The sequence below is a fragment of the Bombyx mori genome, chromosome 4, assembly GCF_030269925.1.
Source record: "Bombyx mori chromosome 4, ASM3026992v2".
Taxonomy (NCBI): Eukaryota; Metazoa; Arthropoda; class Insecta; order Lepidoptera; family Bombycidae; genus Bombyx; species Bombyx mori.
In genome coordinates, this window is record NC_085110.1 from 14890076 (window position 1) to 14910781 (window position 20706).

The 20706-nt window shown below is 34.6% G+C and overlaps 1 long non-coding RNA gene and 1 other non-coding gene across 2 annotated transcripts in view; both read left to right on the forward strand.

Annotated features, from left to right (window-relative positions):
- The window catches only part of LOC134198819 (uncharacterized), a 38674-nt gene extending 35126 nt beyond the window's left edge, over positions 1-3548 (forward strand). The window contains exon 3 of the long non-coding RNA XR_009973037.1: positions 3092-3548. This is a non-coding gene — a long non-coding RNA (uncharacterized LOC134198819). The remainder of the gene's footprint in view (positions 1-3091) is intronic.
- A 16321-nt stretch (positions 3549-19869) lies between these two features.
- Positions 19870-19964, forward strand: Mir263a (microRNA mir-263a). The gene has a single exon (NR_107242.1). It is a non-coding gene; the product is annotated as a microRNA mir-263a (primary transcript).
- Positions 19965-20706: the final 742 nt, after the last annotated feature.

Here is a 20706-nt window from a genome sequence, read left to right on the forward strand (position 1 = left end):
TTCAGACTACGCTATAATATAATAGTTTAAAGCTCATAGCACAAAAATATCGCACACCATACATTGTTATGGACACGCTCACACTGTACTGTACTATATATTATTGGCTAAGTATAGGCTACTATACTATATGGTACTATAGTATAGCTTAGTCTGAAAGCAGCTTAAGACAGTGAAAGCATGTTCGGGAGGGATCGACAAAGGAAAGATCTTCCACCGAGCGGACGAAATTGCTCGGTAGAGTAACTGTGGGAATGTTGTTGTTCGGTAATTGTATAAACGTAGCCCACTGAGTTTCTCGCCAGATCCTCTCAGTGGGTCGCGTTTCCGATCCTGTAGTAGATTCTGCGAAGCACGGCTCTTGCTAGTTCTTGTTAGCAACATCGTCAGTTTTGAGCCCCGTGAGCTCACCTACCTCACCTACTAATTAAGGTTACGCTGATATGGTCTCTCTAGACGATCAGCTTAGGTCGGGGAAAAAAAAAGTATAAACGTAAGCGTATCTTGAAAATGTTGTTAGCGAGAATCAGGCACCTGTCACATATCTTGCGTTCTAAGATAAGAGCCGCCACACATGTATGTTTCATGCACGATATCCTATTAATTAGGTGATATCTTAAAATACTCTATAAAATATTTTCTATTATAATATAAATGAATTTCCACAACAACTATTAAGCTTTCAAATAAATTTTAAACTGTGCTACATTTAATAGCTTTGCCATAGTACTAATCATAAAAAAAGTATAATAAGCTACTATAACAAAACAATTTTCTTAGTAATTAACTTACTTTATTCCTGATTAGAAGCGATTTAATGTACGTATTAAAACTAAAACAAGAAAAAACTGCTACAGATTATTAAATCTATGATGGCTTTTATCATAGCGTTATTAACATAAATTAAGCGCACGCGTTGGGAGATAAGTCGTTGTATGTATAAAAAGATCTATAGGAGAGATTCTGGTGATTATATTAGCACAACGTTAAATAAACGAACATTTTCAAATGATATTCTATGCTTTATTCGTTAGTGAATTTACGTAATTAAACTAATGAATACGTAATTAATTGAAATTATAAACCAGCGAAGTGTACGAAGGACTCACGTGAGATGCATTACTGATGGTTGGACCTCTTGTGAGTCCGCACGGGTAGGTACCAATACCCTGCCTATTTCTGCCGCGAAGCAGTAATGCGTTTCGGTTTGAAGGGTGGGACAGCCGTTGTAACTATATTGAGACCTTAGAACTTATATCTCAAGGTGGGTGGGGCATTTACGTTGTAGATGTCTATAGACTCCAGTAACCACTCAACACCAGGCTGTGAGCTCGTCCACCCATATAAGCAATAAAAAAAATGCATCAAGCGAGTTCTTTTCTATCAAAATTACGAACTCACGAAATAGAAGCTACTTAAACGACAGTGATTTAGGACCAAACTATGTAAATTAGTAGGTAGGTTAGTAGTTGATTTTCGTGTCAGCTATATCGTTTATAGTAACAATAAAATTGAACTAAGCATGAATGCTGCAGAAGCTCATAGACACAACGACGTTATTGCCGTTCTGTGTCTTGATAAAATATGAGATTAAGGTCTCATTTGAATTGAAATAATGACTATCACACGGTTGAAACCGGAACGTTGAACTGTTAATAATGATCAAGCGGTTCATCTAAAGGTGGTTGCGATTTATAGGCTCTTTCATGTCCGACTCTCATCATAGGGTTTTCAATTATTTACAGTTCGTATTTTCATTAATGCTTTATGGCTACCGAGTTTGTGTGGACTTAAAGACGATACTGTGTTCAATGATTTCATATTAAATTATAATACGAAAGGACTTCGCATTTGATCTCTTCTCTCTCGCTAATTGGGTTTGATTTCGATCGGATGCATGAGAATTATATAAGAAAAAACTAAACAAGTTTAATATGATCAGTTTTTTTTGTTGCGTAGTTGGGTGGACGAGCTCACAGCCCAGCTGGTGTTAAGTGGTTATTGGAGCCCATAGACATCTACAACGTAAATGCGCCACCCACCTTGAGATATAAGTTTTAAGATCTCAGTATAGTTACAACGGCTGCCCTACCCTTCAGACCGAAACGCATTACTGCTTCACGGCAGAAATAGGTAAGGCGGTGGTACCTACCCGTGCGGACTCACAAGAGGTCCTACCACCAGTAAAATCAGTTTTTTAAATAAAGGAATTGTTGCGGATAATTTCAGCTTCAAATTTGCGTATTGTATAGTTACGTACTTACTATACTTACGTATACAGCGTTAGAGTAAAGTTTTAGTAAAGCCGAATTATCCGAAAGTTCGTGGAGTCCAGGGGCGAAGCCCTGGCCGGGGTTGGGGGGGGGCGGAGCCCCTTCGTACTCCTAAAAAAAACAATTTAACTGTTTTTTAATTTTTAAATAAAGTACTACTAATTGAATAAGAACTGTCTGATGAACTCATCTTTGTTTAATACTTCACTATTAAATTTTATTGCCTTTTGTTTATTTTACTTTTATACTAAACACAATATTGCAAATTACCCGAGCACAACAATGGCGGAGAATTTTAGGTGCGTGAGAGCAGACGTAGACACTAACGCGCATGCGCACTTCTCAGTACACAGGGAGGAAAAGTTACACTTTCTTCCCTGTACAGCGGGACGAAAACCGAACTTTCGGCGTAGGTAGGAGAAAAAATGATTTGTAAAAGTTTTGGCTAGGTTATGAAACGTAGCTTATACAATGTTGCTTTATATAGCTAACATTACAACTCAACCTTTACAATTGACAGCTGTTTAAGCCCGCACACTCGATTGAACGCGCTAACGAATTTGATAAGCCGATGTAATTCACGTTAACATCATTGTAAAGCATTCACCTGTCATCGTTGTAACTAATTATTATAAGGGATCCCGTATTTATTATTATGATATAAAAGCTAATAAATTTTATTTCTTTGAAGATTATTCATTATGAGTTCGTTAACCTCTGAACTATACAGTGTGTAGTTGGATTGTGAATTTTCTTGTGGTGCTTGTCTTTGTGTGATATCATTTAGATCTTGGCTGATTTTCTTTTGTTTCTTGCAGATTACTTCGTGGATTGAACAGTTTGTTGGTGATGAACTAGGTAAGTATATACCAAAATTATTATACATTTTAACTATTTTTAGCTAAAATGGATTTATTATGATGATATGGAGAGGGAAAGAGGTCTACCAAAGAAGGCATGGAAGGAGTGTGTGAATGACGATATGAGAGAGAGAGAGGAGTGAGTGTTGAGGTCACGGCTGATAGAAGAGAATGGAAGAGAAAAATGAGCTGTGCCGACCTCTAGTGAGATAAGGTGAAGAAAAAGAAGAAGAACTATTTTTAGCTACTACTTTGAATTTGATCATAGTCTTTCAAATATGAAGGTAGATAGGATGAGTCAATTTATAGCTTTATGCATAAAATCACAGATATAGCATTGCTTCTTACTCAGCTTTTTTATGATCCGCAGAAATATGTAATATTGAAAAGTAAAGTTAATATTTTAAAGTAACAATACTTAGGCATTTTATGAAGAAATACTATCATAAATTTCAAATACATGAAATACTCTAGTCAATAAATAAGAAACAGAACCAATCTCATTTTTTATAATATATATTTTTTTAGTTTTTTACGTTTTAAAATTTTTATTCGTACATTTACTAATGATTCAAAAGAAACGTGCTCAAGGTTCATGACCTTTGTTTTTTTTTCTAAACGTCACGATTCGATTCGCTTCGAAAATCGATTTAAATTAAAAAATTAAAAAGCAATTAATGCTCGAATAAAAGTTTCGATTTTAAGGTTTACAAGAAAACGACATTGCAGGTACGAAAAAAATAGTAGCGGAACTTGCGACTAGACCCGGATGTTCATTTAAATGTGAATATTTTAAAATCGGATGTTCTGTTACGAAAGACGACGCAATACAGGATATCTGTGCGATCGGCAGCGGCCCCTACCACGGGTATCGATACTGCGTAATCGATATTACGATCGTGAGGATTAATCGTGCTTTAATGGAAGTTAGTTTAAAATTAGTACTTGTTTTACTCAAGTATGGAACTAATAGGATTTTAGTGTAAGGTAAACATTGGAAGAAACTGTCACAGATTCTCTCCTACAATTATTTATTTTGTATATATTACGTAATTCGATTGCAAAATAACACATTAGAAATTACTATATAATTTTACAATGATATATGTAATTGTCGTTACAAATTCTGTTTTTAAACAGTAGTCTTTAGTTTAATTGGTCCACTTCGATACAGAATAAATCTTAAATCAATGAAATATAACTTTTAGCTACCGTGTTAAAATTAATAATTATGTAATAAATTCTCTAGTCATAATTTCGCATTCTTGTAATCTTGTGCCGGGTTATATTATCACGGTCTTTCGGACTCTAACTTTCCTGGACTTATTTGAGACATTGAGTCCAGCGTTAATATGCGGATGGAGCAATAGTGTAGTGAACTAATAATTATAACAATTGTGGTATCCGGAGTGGAGTTTTCAATAATTACGATCGATGCCCCGTTGGCGTCAAATTGCAGGACATATTTTTGTTGTAGGACCTCTTGTGAGTCCGCACGGGTATGTACCATCACCCCGCCTATTTCTGCCGTGAAGCAGTAATCCATTTCGGTTTGAAGGGTGGGTCAGCCGTTGTAACTATACTGAGACCTTAGAACTTATATCTCAAGGAACGTGTCCCATTTACGTTATAGATATCTATGGGCTCCAGTAACTATTTAACACCAGGTGTGCTTTGAGCTCGTCCACACATCTAAGCAATAAATAAAAATATATATTAACTAAGCAAAATTCTTGTTTACAAAGTCCGACCTGATAATGTGCTATGTAAGCGGTGATTTATCGACTTTATACTTAGAACAAACTCAGCGCTACCTACGGGGTCGATATAGCGAAAAACAAAATGATAATTTATAATAAAATTGCAATCATACAAAATCGAGAATTAGTTCGAGAAATTACGAAACGAGTATTTTAGATTATAAACTAATGTCACTTATTTTCTTATACTAGAAGTTTGTAAACGTTTTTAGTGGATTTAAGGTATACATTTTAAAACTCCACCGTTACTTTCGGGATATTTTTTATATTACGTGTTCTCCAGTGTTGCCAGCTTTTCAATATTAAGATAAAGTTTCTTATTTATAGTCGACGACGGCTGCAGACCGTACAACCTGTACTCTGTACATGATGTTGTATGGCTACCGAGGCTGGTAGACTTCAGGAGGTGTTCCTGAAGTGAAGGAGTACAGTTGACCGCATCTACCACATAATATAAATTATAATCTTATACCTTTAAACGAGCAATTCTTATATATAAATATATATATAATCTGAATCACGGAAACGGCTCCAACGATTTTCATAAAATTTAGTATACAGGGGATTTTGGGGGCGATAAATCGATCTAGCTACGATTTATTTTCAGAAAATGTTGTTTAATTCGTGTTTTCCATAATCAACTCTTCCCGACATCTATTGGCGAATAATAATACTTTTTTTTTTAATTGAGGGCAACTAACTGCTTTAAAGACAACAATATGGCGTTATCAAAAAAAAAAGAGCAAAGCTCGGTCATCATCTAGTATAATATTAAAAGACATATTATTAGAGTTGTAAGTATAATAGGTAGAACACAACACAGCGACTAAAATTCCTTTTTCTTTTCTTACGGTATTTCACATATTAATTAACACATAGGTACATACTTTAAAAAATAATAAATTGGATCTAAGCATCACGACGCGTCATTAGTCGGCACGTAGGCAGAAACACCCACGCGTCGCGCGGCTGTCAAACTGTCCGGGAACAATTAACGGGCTTCCTTCGAAAAATATCCAAGTGTATTCGACCTTTGAACTTGACCTCCGCTTTATAGTAACAGTAAATCTGTCCATAGAAGAAAGTTAAATAAGTTTTGTCGGTTCGGCTTTTAGAAGTTCAAGTGAATTTAATTCTAATGGCGAGAGATTTAAGTAAGTTTTTCGTCTTTCGCGTCTCGTGATGAAACTTACAGAAATGCATAATGTAATTAAATGTTTGCCTATAGATTTAAAACGGCTCTCGCCGGATCTTCTCAATGGGTGGCGTTTCCGATCCGGTGGTAGATTCTGCATCATTTTTGCTAGGGCTAGTGTTAGCAACGCCCCCAGGTTTGAGCCCCGTGAGCTCGCCTACTTCTTAGGTTACGCTGACATAGCCTCTCAAGGCTACCAGCTTAGGTTAGAAAAAAAAGTTTAAAATGGCCATTTTCGAACTTTTAAATATTTTTTTCTGCACAAAGGCACTTGTTATTATTATGAAGTTTATGAGTTATTATTTTAATTATCGTTTCACTTCGTGTGATTTCAAATATTCTGATCATAAGTATTTTTTTCATATTTCGCGAGTCGTAGACATAAATATAGAATACTTTTACGGTTCAATCTAGCGTTTTTATTGTCCCTTTAATTATTATAATATATTATTTTCGAATACATTACAGTTTTATTGGTCGCGGACGATGACGGTGTTATTCTTGGACATTTTCAATGTTGTGTTAAATACAGTCTATTTGTCGATAAAAAATATTTCCAGATTTTAACCTCCGCTAAAATCTGAATCGGGCTGACAACATTTACAAGATAAACTAGCTCAAACAAATTCCGAGTAAGAAAATTAAGACGGTCTGTAGCAGAAGTTTAAGTTTAATGTTAATCAGTGTTTTGGTCGTAAAATTATCTGACTAATAATAGCTCATCATAAATTTTAATTTTAAACACTATTAGTGTAAATTATTACTTTTAGTGACAAATTGAGATCTTATAAATTTGGGTCAGTTAAATCATTGTTAGTGGTCTATTAATTTAATCTCATATAATAATATGTTGATCTTTTAATTGTACGCTATTAAGAATATATTATAGTTTATTATTTTGGGTTGATAAATATAAACGTGAAGCAAAAATCGGTTTTGAAACAGCACTCAACGGATGCTTAATTTGAAAATTTCCTCAAATCATTATTTGTTCATAACAATTGAATTTAAAAAATGATATAAATCACATTTTTAGGTAATCTCTATAAATAAAAATGAATTGCTGTTCGTTAGTCTCGCTAAAACTCGAGAACGGCTCGACCGATTTGGCTAATTTTGGTCTTGAATTATTCGTGGAAGTACATGGAATGTTTAAAGGGTGAGAAAATATAAAAAAGCTCGGAATTATATAACAACAAACGATTTTGTTTTTCCTTTGATGTGTGTCCCCTTGATGCGTCTTTTATTTATCGATTGAGGCACTACGAAGTCTGCCGGGTCAGGTAGTTTGAAATAAAAAAAAAAAAACTTTACTTTAAAATTAATTTTTACTCCTGTAGCGTAAGATTTATACTATAAGCAACACGAGATGGTATTGTAAAAAAATTTTCAAGTTTAATTGTTGAGTTAAATTCAGAAGTATTCTGGATCCGCATTACAGCCAATATTTCATACATTTCGTGTTATAAAACATATTTAATTTTATTTATTACTAGTTTCGTTCTGTGTATTACTACTTTTTCTTGGTTGCCAAAGTGGCAGTCATAGCATAAAGAATAAGTCGTCAAGTGCATTCATGTTGGTGTTTTAGGTAGGTACCACAAGCACCGGTCACCGTCCTCGTCGAACCCGTCGCTTGCGACGAAGGGCTCGACGAGTGAATTAACCCATAGACACAGCCCTCTGAGTTTCTCGCCGGATCTTCTCAGTGGGTCGCGTTTCCGATCCGTTGGTAGATTCTGCGAAGCACTGCTCTTGCTAGTGCCAGTGTTAGCAACACTCCGGTTTGAGCCCCGTGAGCTCACCTACATGTTAGGGCGAAGCTGAAATAGCCTCTCCAAGCTTTCAGCATAGGTAGGAATAAAAAAAAGCATGCATGCTAAACGAAGGGACTATATCGGTATTAAATTCTCGTAAGCTGGTAGTATTTTTCAAGCAAAAGCACAAATTTATATGTACATAAATATTCGCAAACGTCTTCCAGTATAATGAAAGTAAGTAAGCAATTGCAACTAAAGTAAGTATGGCGTACTAGGACTTGCAGTACTTTGTCGATTTCTTTCGCGATGCAGTAATGCGTTTCGGCTTGAAGGTACGGTGACCGTATTCACGTTGGGACGTCTATGGGCTCTGGTAACCCCTCAACACTAGGAGAACTGTGAGTTGGTTAAAACATCAATATGAAAAATAAGCCAAAACTGTTAAAATTAAGAAATACCTAAACAACTACTTTTAAGCTATGCTATAATATTGCTCGGCCATTCTATTGTGACACTCAATTTACATCTGCAAAATAAATCTTGTCCATTTTGTTGTTATAAGTTAACAAAAAATAATTCACCATAATCTCACATTCATATCAAACTCACAGCAATGATCATTAAAAGCATTTCGGACAAACGTGCTCGATTCTACAGAGTGACAACTTGACAAACCGTTTCCTCAAAATTACATTAAAAACCACGACGTAATTACGCGATCCTGTTCAATTTACCCATTCCAGATTTAGTTTTGCTCGTTACTCACTACAATGTTTGTATATTTGATACGATTTTGAACCTTAAATACATAACTGCAAGGCTCGATCGTGATCAATGTCACATGCGCCATGCGAGCGTGAGTCATCTTCAGTTTGCGCGCGAACCGGTCTAGAGGCCGGGCACACGAAACAAGACCGCACCGTGGATGTGGCATTTAAGGCCCTGTAGATGACATGCTTGTCGTCATTACGTTGTTTGTTTTTCGTTTATAATAATAAAATTTGGTATTTATAACAGAGTCGGACACGGCCTGTTTTATAATGAGCCCGTGGAGTATAAGTCATTTTCGTTCTGGTGTGACATTCTTGGTATTTTACCGAAGAACGTAAACGTGTTTGACCGACAGTCTTGTAATTAACTGGTTAATAGCTACAATTTGTTTTTGCCGTTGGCTCCACGGCGATTGTATCGGTAAATTAGGGTGTATAAAAATCACATATGAGACACTTTAAGCACTTTAGACTTATAAAAATGAGAGCGAGAATAAATTATTTTACGTTATAGTGATTTAATGGGACGCCCCAGATTTAAATTTGATTTTAATCATAATCGAGTCAATAGTTTAGTTAGTTATTGTGAAAAAAACGTACAATTCGTCAAGATGGTTTATCGGGCAGACGTGAGTAGAGGACGGCGATGACACAATATGTGGGCAGACGAGTCTAACTATAAATGTGTAGTATAAGCTTCGTTCATTATTAAAGTAACGTTATTTGGGTATTCAGTAATGAAGAAGAAATACAACCGAATAGAAGGTCGAGAACGGTTGACCGGTCAAATTGTACAGCGGAACAGTTTTTTATATTTGACGAATACAATAATTTCCTACTATGTAGGTACTTGAAATGCGCTTATAAATTGTTTGTTTCCAGAAATTGCAACGATTTGAAATTTAAAAAATTATAAAAAAAAAACAGCGCCGATCAATGTATAAACGTTATCGTACCTAATCAATGGTTATTTAAAAAAAGCACTAACCGTTAAGAATTTTACAGCCTCGGTGAATTAGTAAGTGTGAAACCGAATCCCACACACACGTAGCTAATCGATAACTTGTCCATAAAACTATTTGTGGCTCAACGATATCGATTGTAGGAAACCTATTCGAGTAATTTGAGCCGAACTTGCAGCAATATAAATACTCAAATTAAATAGTATTGTTTGATATCTAAACGGACGAATATACATAACGATCATATTTATCGATAATTAAGTAATTATATTTGTTGATTTTCGTGAACATACATCGCGTAGCATCTAGTGTAAAGCTAATCATTTGGAACATTGTTTCTGTGTCTATGGTTTATACTTTGACAATATCCATGCTAGTGTTTAACTCCAAGGAAGTGTTTGTTAGAAATTTGGCGGAGTTTACTCTTATTAGATTAATTCGTATAGTCATCAAAAATGAAAACAACTTTTTAATGTTAAGTAGGTAAAGGGATGTAAACCTCTGTTTTGTTTGTTTGATTTTTCTCTATAAAACACGAAACGCAATAAAGTTATTCGATTGTATTATGTCATCGTTATAACGCAGAGGCCGTTGCCTCTCGTACACTATGAATATTCAAACCAGTTTCACCGCGGCGGAACCCGTCCGAACGCGCCTCTGGCTCCCGATTCTCGGCTACTCGACATTGATGTCATTCTCGACAGGTGTTTCCGTCGTGTCCTCATAAATAAGGGTATTGTTGTTATAATGAATGGCCGCCACCAACACCTCGTTAATGTTCGACGTTTTAATGAGTTTCACAACTATTTCTTGACGGATTGCCACTGTTCTCGCTTAAATCGATACCGGCTCGGTAAGTAATTGTGCCTGCATTTTAGCGTCTGTTATTTACACGTTTTCAATGCTTCGGGGTGAGCGAGCACAGTGAATTCTGTTTGTGGTCGTTACAGACGCGACAGATGAAGTTAATGATACATCATTTTGTTTATTTCCAGTGCAAAATTACGAGTATGTCTCATGAAAGCTGGTAATTGACAGTGTGGCGGTAACTATGATATAACTAAGTTGACCATACGTCTCGCTCTGGGCGGGATTGTCCCGCTGTCCCCAACGAAAACAAAAATGTCCCGCTTTCATTTATCTGTTGTGCATAATATGTTTATTAGAAACTTACCGAATACTTACTTATCCCAAATCCTTATTGTATTACAAAATACATATTAAAGTAACTCTAATTTTGCTGTAGAAAAGTAGTTTTTTGTTGCGAAATTATTTATAAATACAATTTTAAGGACAAGTTGGTGTAAGATTTAAGATGTCAATGAGGGTAAGATACTACATGCATATGAATGTATATACGGTACATACACCAAAATAAATTTTTTTACAATTTTTGTCTGTCTGTCTGCTTGTTCCGGCTAATCTCTGAAACGGCTGGACCGATTTTGACGGGACTTTCTCTGATGATGATATAAGGAGTAACTTAGGCTACTTTTTTTAGACTAGCTTCGCCCCGCGGCGTCACCCGCGGTTATTGTCGTAACATCGCGGGACTCAGCTAGTGTCAAATAAATATGTAGACTGTGCGTTTAATTAGATATATTGATTGATTGATTGATTGATCTATTAGTATACTATTAGTATTGGTTTACTGCGTTAGTTTGTACTGGAGGCAGAGGGTATTCTGATAATGTTGTCTGAAAGTGAATGGCGGCCTTCAATTTGTCCACCAGACCAATACCTCCAGAAACTATTTTACACCAGACGAACCGTATAAACATAACCACAACTTACTTGTACATTAGTGATGATCTCATTATTATTGTTATCAAGTCGAACGCATCAAGAATGCAGCCCTGCAACAGTCTCATTGACCCATCTTCGATTCCGGCTACAATTTATTTCGAATCGTTATACAAGTTATAAAACTATTGTGTTAATATAATATGTAAATATAAATACGGCCATAAAGTCGTCATTTGTAAACGATACGATCGCTTTTTATTTGAAAACTTTCATTCAGTGAATAATACTATAAAGAACTGGTGGTCGTTTGTTAGTTTTGATGGCTAACCTGTTGGGAAGATAATTAAACATCGATATTTAAATAATTTACTAAATTTAAAAACGCAATCAAAATAAGTAGAACGCTGAAATGGAGATGGACAGGACATATCTTAAGAGAGAAATACGAGAAATGGACCAAAATAATTACAGAGTGGTACCCGCGGGATGGCTGTAGAAAAAAAGGAAGACAGCCAAAACGTTGGGAAGATGAAATAAAGAGTGTAGCCGGCCCACATTGGAGTCGAATGGCCAAAAATCGAGAATATTGGCAATCTTTAGAGGAGGCCTTTGTCGAGAGACAAGCTGTTTTTAAAACCACACCGAACGCCGAACGGAAACATTGATTATAAGTTGCACTTAAATTTAATTTATTATTAAGTAATGTATTAAGTTAGTAATTAGTAAGTAAACAACAATAAAGGCTTATTATTATTATTATTTAAACAATGACCCGTAATACCTACGTTGTTTAATTATTATGCGCAATAAAGTCAAACAACTTTGTAAAATATTATTCATTACAGCTTTACTATCGGTGAAAATTAATTGTTATTAATATGTTTGAATGTTCTATATTTACGTATTCTATTTGTATTAAATACTTTAAGCTAAAATCGTAAGAAGAAGATAAAGCATAAATACATTTTTAATAATGAAAAAAAAAAACATATAAAAGTTTTACTGCACAATGTGTATTGCAACTATTTTGCTAACAATACTGGCCAGTAATAATTTTGACAAATGAAATTGAGGTTAACAATTCTTGAAAATTGTCGAAATAGAAATTTTTTGATAGTGCAATTACAGCTGTAGCACCCATTGATTTTATTATCGACACTATTATGTTTATATTGCTGGTGTATCAAATTGATCGCGGGCACAATACGTTATCTATGCGAGTCACGTTTTATGACCAAAATGGTAACGGTTGCACACGTACCGACTCTGGAATCTGGGAGAGCCGATTCTGCTCTATACCACTATGGGCATTAGAATACATTATAATTATTTGGGTTATCGCCTCCTGGAGAATATTAATTTGGTAAGGTACGTACTCGTCGGCATGGGAACATTTTCTATTTGTATTTATAGCGGAACTGTTATACTACCTACTACTACTTATAGTCTCAGAGTGCTTGTAGAAAGCATATATGATATGTATAACAGGGCCGCGATGAGCACGAAAAAATGTAGTCAATTAGGATAGGAATGTAGTTCCTGGTCGGTCGGAGTTCCTTGTAAGAGCGAAATTTAAGGAATGCTAAAAATAAGTACACTTAAAATGAATTTACGGTTTAATCTTTTAGCGAGATTAAATCGTAAAATTATTTTTAATTATCTGAATAGCTCGTGAAAACATAAAATCCTAAAATTATGTATCTCTAACGAGAAATTTTCTCGGTAATATTCTTTTTTTTTTTTGTTGCTTAGATGGGTGGACGAACTCACAGTCCACCCTGGTGTTAAGTGGTTATTGGAGCCCATAGACATTTTCAACGTAAACGCGCCACCCACCTTGGATTTGTATCATTTCGTGTTATTGCGAGTTAATATAAGCCGTTAATTCGAAAAAAAGTTCGATCGGTGTACTCAAGCGGCTAAAACACAAAGTACATACACACACGTTAGTCCCACATTAATGGCGCGCGTAAGCCGGGAGCTTCGCCCCGGGGACCACACGCTGGAATTAATTAGGGCTCCTGTCGCACCTCCGCTCCGTGTCCGGGGCATCTGTTGCATTCGTTCCGGCGGCCCCGATCAAACGAGATCCCGACGACAGCTGTTTGTACACACACAGCCTGCCCCTGTTTTAACTTTTGTTGGACTTCTTACGAATTGAAACTGCATAAATTAAATTTTAGGTGATCAAAACATTCCGGGCTTTGCTTACAATGTAAATTAATCGAAAAAAAACAGGATTTAAATACTGTAGAGAACACAGGAAAACTAATAGTGTATCTAATAAAACAGCAAAACGAATAAAGGGTTCGAATCCCGCCAAGGGAGGATATTTGTATGATAAATATAAAAATGTCTTTTCCAGGGTTATGGATGTATATTAAATATATTATGTATGTGTATAATAAAAATCTTACATTTATTTCCGTTATCTGGTACCTGTAACACAAGTTCTTTACGAACTTACCACGGGACCAGTTAACGTGGCGTGATTGTTAGTAAATATTTATTTATTTATTATTATTTATTTATCTTAAATTGCCTAATTGCTTAACTAATAACTTAATTATGATAATATAATGGTATACTGCGTTTCTGTAATATTGCGAATTTAAGGTTTGATAGGTACATATCTATAGGATAATATGACATTATTATTATTAGCTATACCGAGAGATGTCCTGTCAGAATTGTAATTTTTCCCACTTCTCTTTAATTTTTAGATTACATTACACTAATATGCTTAATTTTCTCGATATATACATAAATATGTTATAGCCTTGTCACAGTTATGTGATTTCGATTATGATTCGGGACAAACAGACCTTAAAAAACAATGGTGATATCACTGTTTTCTTGATTCAACTGAATGAACTGAATGTAGTTTTCTTGCTACCGACTGAAGAATGAAAATAAGCGTAATGGTAATTCTCAAATTAATTACTTATCAAACTTGAGTAATATTCTTTTTATTGACAGATAGCGGCTAATCAAGCTCGCACTTCGCGGAGACTAGTCGTGACGAATTATTTTATTGTCTAGCGCAAGAAGCCTTTTTTTGGATCAGAAGTAAATCGCCGGACTTCCGCCTACGAGTTGGGGGCGGTAGGCGTGGCATGTCAGAGTTGAACCGACTAAAGCTCTACGTCAGCATAGAAAAACGGGTAGGTTTAAGAAGCTTGTTTTTCCAAACTTTGGAGCATCAAACTAGGAAGGTATATTCTGAATATCTACATTATCTCGAGGCACTTAATTAACATTGCTTAGTAATGAATTCTAGACCTGGATACTTTCCTATTCCGCAACTATTTTTGCGCCACGTTTTGATACGCTCATGGTCCTTAGCCAGAAAATTTTGCCAAATATAATGCGCCAAGGATAAGATGCGCCCCGTATGCGCAGAAGACGATGCAACAAACTTCTTTTTTAAGTAGTTTATTAGTGTAGATAATGTTAATACTAACCGGTACTCAACGTGGCAAAAATCTTGTCATTTTAAATGTGACGTCCGCTTATTCGTCTGAGGAGTAGGATATTTAAGTGATGATTAGTTTTTTTTTTTTTGATAAACCTGCCCAATTATCATTCTTCTTTCAAACTTTTATTTCGAAAATATTTTATTTTATTTCGGCTTTACCTACCGTTCTACCGGTCTACTGTTAGACTGATTCTTCAATTAAAACTATTGTCATTTATTAAAGCTATCTGTATTGCTTCATGTTGTAAGTACGAAATTTATGTAATCGTAGTAAAACTGATTGTTAGTCTTATTCAAATAATTATCTGAAATTCAGTGCAGTTTATTTTATTTCAATTACATCTGTTTAATGAATGTAATTATTTGTTTATATTATAATTGTCTTGACTAGGCGCTTATTAGAATGCTCTTACATCATGGCAGTTGTAAAACAAATGCTATTATCGTTTACAGCCGTAATTCGTTAATTTTACTTCAAGAAAATGTCGAAGTGTTTTTATTTATATATTATAGTGTTTTAAATGGATGAGTTAGAAAAAACAGAATGCGTCGTAAAATAAGAGTAGAATCAGAGTAATTACATTTAGCGCAATGAAAAGAAAAACATGAAGTTGTAAATATTTTATTCGGGATGAGCGGGATCTTGGGATTATTTCGAGTGTAATTAAGTATTTCCGTCAATGTCGCTCATCCTATACGGCCTATACCTCAAAATGGCCGGACAAACTTGACGTATTATTTCAAAACAAGAACCTTCACAGAGATGAAATAAAAAAATGAAAGAAAGATATTTTTTTGCCATTATAACGATAATTTACCAGAGGTGGTAAGTTTGGAAAAAAATATGTTTTTTTTTTCTATATTAACCATATAGTTATAGACCGATAAAATAAAAATTGTCGGTTTTAAAATTGTCCTTCATAACTTTCAGATTTCATCAATTTAGACATCAAAAACAGTCTAATTAACTCGAGTGCTTGTGATTAATACGTTGGCTCTGAATTTAGTCAAATGATTATTATTTATTTATTATGAATTTACTCAAATCGCCTAGCCCTCAATTCCAACACAAGATCTACTCGGACATTTTACGAAATAAAACCGGCACCCAAAAACAAACATTGTAATGCGGTTTTTGATTATTTTTCCCTTATTTGCTAATTGTATAGTGTTGTTTCATTGTTTTTATTTTCATCCCGTCGTTAATGAATCGAATGACTCAGTTTAGTGACTGACACATGACGCAGGTATACAGCCCGATAAAACGTCCTTTATCACATTACGCGAGATTTATCGGCGACAATTCAACAGATAAGATAGCCGGTTATTTATTACATAGTCGTTATAGCGCTATAGACAATGCAAATTTGCATTCTGCGAGCTTAGTACGATTTGATGTTTTGTTTCCCACCAAACTTGTTTGTTTCAAGGAGATGATTGAAATTAAAACAAAAGTCACATTAAATTTCTTAATTCTAAGCATCTCTATATTTTTATTTAATGAGATATCATAATATAATAATATAACAATTGAAGAGCTAATATAAAATGTGCATTTATTAATAAAACTCGTCTAGTTATTGACGATATATTTTTATTTATACTTTGTGGAATTCATTTAGCGGCAATTGTGCGTAGTTAGTTTTTTGTTGATGGTAAAAACAAATTTAAAGGAGTATTTGTGAAATATTCTTGGCTTTGAGGGCCTCGATGTGCTTGATATGTCGTCTTTTCGCATTAAAAGAGTACAATTTCCAAAAATATTCGAAATTGAGTTAATATGCGGCATCATTTTTGATATCATCAGTATTTTTCTCATAAATACTGTCAAAAGAGCGTAGTTTAGTTTAGTTTTTTTTTGTTCACTTATGTTTTGACTACTATTATCAAAATTAATACATAATTTTATCTTACTTTAAACAGATAATTTAACTGGTAAAAATAAAATAAAAATGTTGCAAAGATGAACTAGTATTAAAAATATCACATGTTAAACCTTTAAAACACTCTCCTGTCAAATCAGTAAGTTTTGAGACTATACAGTATTAATGCGAGAAGACGATGTGTTAATGAATCAATTTAACATAAATGAATTCAAAGTTTCTTTTCAGATAGTAAGTTTCGTGTCTTTTTTGTTTTTTTTTAGTAAATCTTCTTGTCCAAAAAGATTTGGTAAGGGTGTGTTGAGCGCGTATTCATGTTGTATTTTGCTATCGCCCCGGGTTTATAGTCCCGGGATTGAGAAATCAAGGTAATGGAGCAGAGTGGCTCAATGACCGGAGTCGCTTATTTCTTCTGGTAACAGTCGCCTATGACTGACCGGTTATTGATACATTGTATGGATTTATCGATAAACGTAATTATTTTTCCTAGCGATTGTTACATAGACCTGCTGAGTCGTAGCGAGGCATTAAATCTCAGCATGACTTGTGCGTTTACAAATCTATCGGGCCGTGTTCTCAGCCCCGCGTTCCCATGGTAACCCATTTGAATTGCTTTAATGGAGCTCGTTTGTTTTAATTGGATTTATAATTGGTAGCGACTGATTTACCGTCCATATGTCTTGGTGGTTCCATTTCTAATGGTCTCATTGCAGATATTGCTATTGGGATATTGAAAGCGTTGAATGTATCGCTTGCGCTCCGGCTGCGGGTCGTAGCGCATAAAGTTACGATTTATTATTACTTCCTTGAAGGGTAATCGTGAAACTTGCTGTTTTGGTTGTCGAATTCGAAACGTGGCAAGGTCAAGCGTCGTAAAAAGTAATTTGAAGGTTTTTTCCAACATTTTAATGGACTAATGAAACTCGGAGTATTAGTATTGAGATTAATGAATTGAAAGTAATTAAAGAAATATAATTTATACAATAAATGTCCAATTATCATTTTGTTTTAGTTTTGTTAACACAAAAATTTTAGCAATTCACGCTTCAATTTGCTTTGAGATCGGGCGGAAGGGAAAGTCCCTTCTTTAAATTACATACATGGTGATTACAATACGTGGAACCTATTTATATGTGTGTAGGTTTTATCGAATTATAATAATACATATGTGATTTATGCTAATATCGATGAAGGAAAGTAGTATTCAATTTGCAGGTTTTTATTTTATTTGGATCACTTTTTTTATATTTCAAAGCAATGACGATAGTTGGAACTTGACTTATACTTAGTTTTACCGTGAGTAGCATTGGATACATGTGGATGAAAACCTAACCGTCATAGGTGCTTAAGGTAGACAGCACAGGTTGTGGCAAATCTAAAGTGAATTATTACTAGCTTAGTAGACATCTTTCGGCTAATGATAAAAAGTTACGAGTTCTTGTATGATGTGAGTAATTCGAAGTTAATTTATCGTAGATATTGTAGATAGCTTTTAGCGACAAGACCGCCTAATGGTATTTTTGTGTTTGCAATAAAGTATAATGCATTTTCTGAACTTTACAAAGCCGTTTTCCAGCTAACTCTCCGTGTAAATTTCATATTGTAATACATATTATGTTATAGGCAGCTATTTACGATTAATTTAATCCCGAGCATACTAAATTAGCAACAAGGTTGCAAGATTTTTTATAAGTTCCTTCTATGCTCTATAAATGGCTAACAAATGTATATGAAATATTATGTTACATACGAAAATGTGAAACTCAATTATTGGGTGAAAATTATCAGAAAATAAACTAGGTTTTTTTTCAGAAGATCTTATATGAGCATGTGAAACATGTTTTACTGGTGGTAGGACCTTATGTGAGCACGGGTAGGTACCACCACCCCGCCCATTTCTGCCGTGAAGCACTAATGCGTTTCGGCTTGAAGGGTGGGGAAGCCGTTGTAACTATATTGAGACCTTAGAACTTATATCTCAAGGTGGGTGGCGCATTTACGTTGTAAATGTCTATGGGCTCCAGTACCCACTTAACACCAGGTGGGCTGTGAGCTCGTCCACAAATCTAAGCAATAAAAAAAAAGAAATAATAGACGTGTATATAAATAAATCTTGGGGTTGGAGAAACCATTGTTTCCGCGTCTGTGTAATAAATATTATAGATGGAAATTGAATAGATTAATTTTCCTTTAACAAAAACAAAAAATATGAACGCTAAATTGAATCGTCAGTGTTTTTCAATCAAATCCTATAATAACGTAATCTGAGTATCTTTTCATATCTATTGATCTCCAATCGTATTGATTAATACGCATCCGTTTTCACCGATGTACGATAATTAAGTTGATTCAATTTAGATGTAACGAATGAACACATTGGCGTGTGTTAAATGGTAATAGTCACGAGACGGTACACACCTGCCTTGAATGGAATTCACTTGAAACTTTAATAGATTATTCTAGAACATGTTCGACGAGCGCTATGTATTCACAGATAAAACGAGAAATATTTTCATTTGGAAAATATTATTTTATGTTTAATATTTGCAAAACATTCAGCAGACAATCTATGGACTATGGGGGTTCTCAATTCTATTTATTATTAACCTATATTTTTTAAATTTATTGTATTACGAATCAATTTGTCAAATATATGAAATAGTATGAAAACTTTTTTGTTTATGGAAATATTGTGTTAATTTCTTAGAGGATACCTGTGTTAGGTACGAGTATATTATTGATGATTTAAGATAGATATTGGTATTATGTGGCTGTCTCATGAAATACACGAATTTAATTTGGCTAACACGCCATAGTAACGAGGTTAATTATTATTTTTCACAGTAATTCAAAGCTTTCCTAAGTGACAATTCTTCTTCTCAGTCGTGTCACTCTTGACAGAGTGGCCGTGATCGTCATGTAGTGTTGGAAGGGGCAGACTTGATGCGTCTCACGATGTCGCGCCATCTCTCATATTTGACAATATTTGTAATTTAACATTGTATTATTGATAGATTATTTTAGATAAATCTATATGTAGGTTAAGTATATATATAATACATAAACGTGACTAATAAAAGAAAAATTTGGAACTTGAATACTTGAAGCGAACAAAGAAAATAACGAAGATTTAAAATGTGGATTGCGGCGGAGAGCTGATGAAATGACGTGATAGAAAATTTATCGATCCAAGCACAGGCAATGGCACTGGAAGAATTCACGGGTTCAGTTTATATATTCCCGTGATCTCTTAGTGGCATCACTGGTGCAGGACGACACTTCAACTGCTACATTAACACAGAAGAATCTACAGAAAAGAAAAAAGAAAGGAAACAACAGTCTACTCTTTCTCCGCCTTCTAGACGACTACAAATTTGCGGAGAAATAAGACGCGTACCTAGTCTGTGTCGGTTTTGTACCGCACAGCTTTTGTTCAAGTGTAGCTATGTATTTCGTGATTGTTAGATTATACAGTGTGTCCCAGAAAGATTGGATAATCCTGAAACACCTCATAGTAGCGCTGTTGGGGACTCAAAAAAATAAAAATAAAAATTTCTTGGGTAGGACCCAAATTAAAAATAAAAAAAATACCAAATTTCATGATTAAAATTTAAGTTGAGATTAACTTTTATAAAAAATTACACTAACTACTCATATGATTTCCTGCATATTCCGAGAATTTTTTTTTTTTTACTTTGTGTCCCCAATAGCTCTATTATGAGATGTTTCAGGATTGTCCATTCTTTCTGGGACACCTTGTATATAGTCAAAATACCGGATGTTAGGTAAATAATTTTACTAAATTTTAATTGAATCTCGTGGTCATTTTACATTTGTAGGCTCAATTTCATCTGCGAAAGAAAACCTTTATTTTTTGTAATTCGAATTACTTGTAGTTTAGACTTTTTGTTTCAACATCTACATATCTGAAGAAATCGTTGTATTGCGAATAACACGACATTGTATATTCTATTCCTCAGACGGAAAAAACAAAATGGCGCTGTGTCGGTCCAACAGCT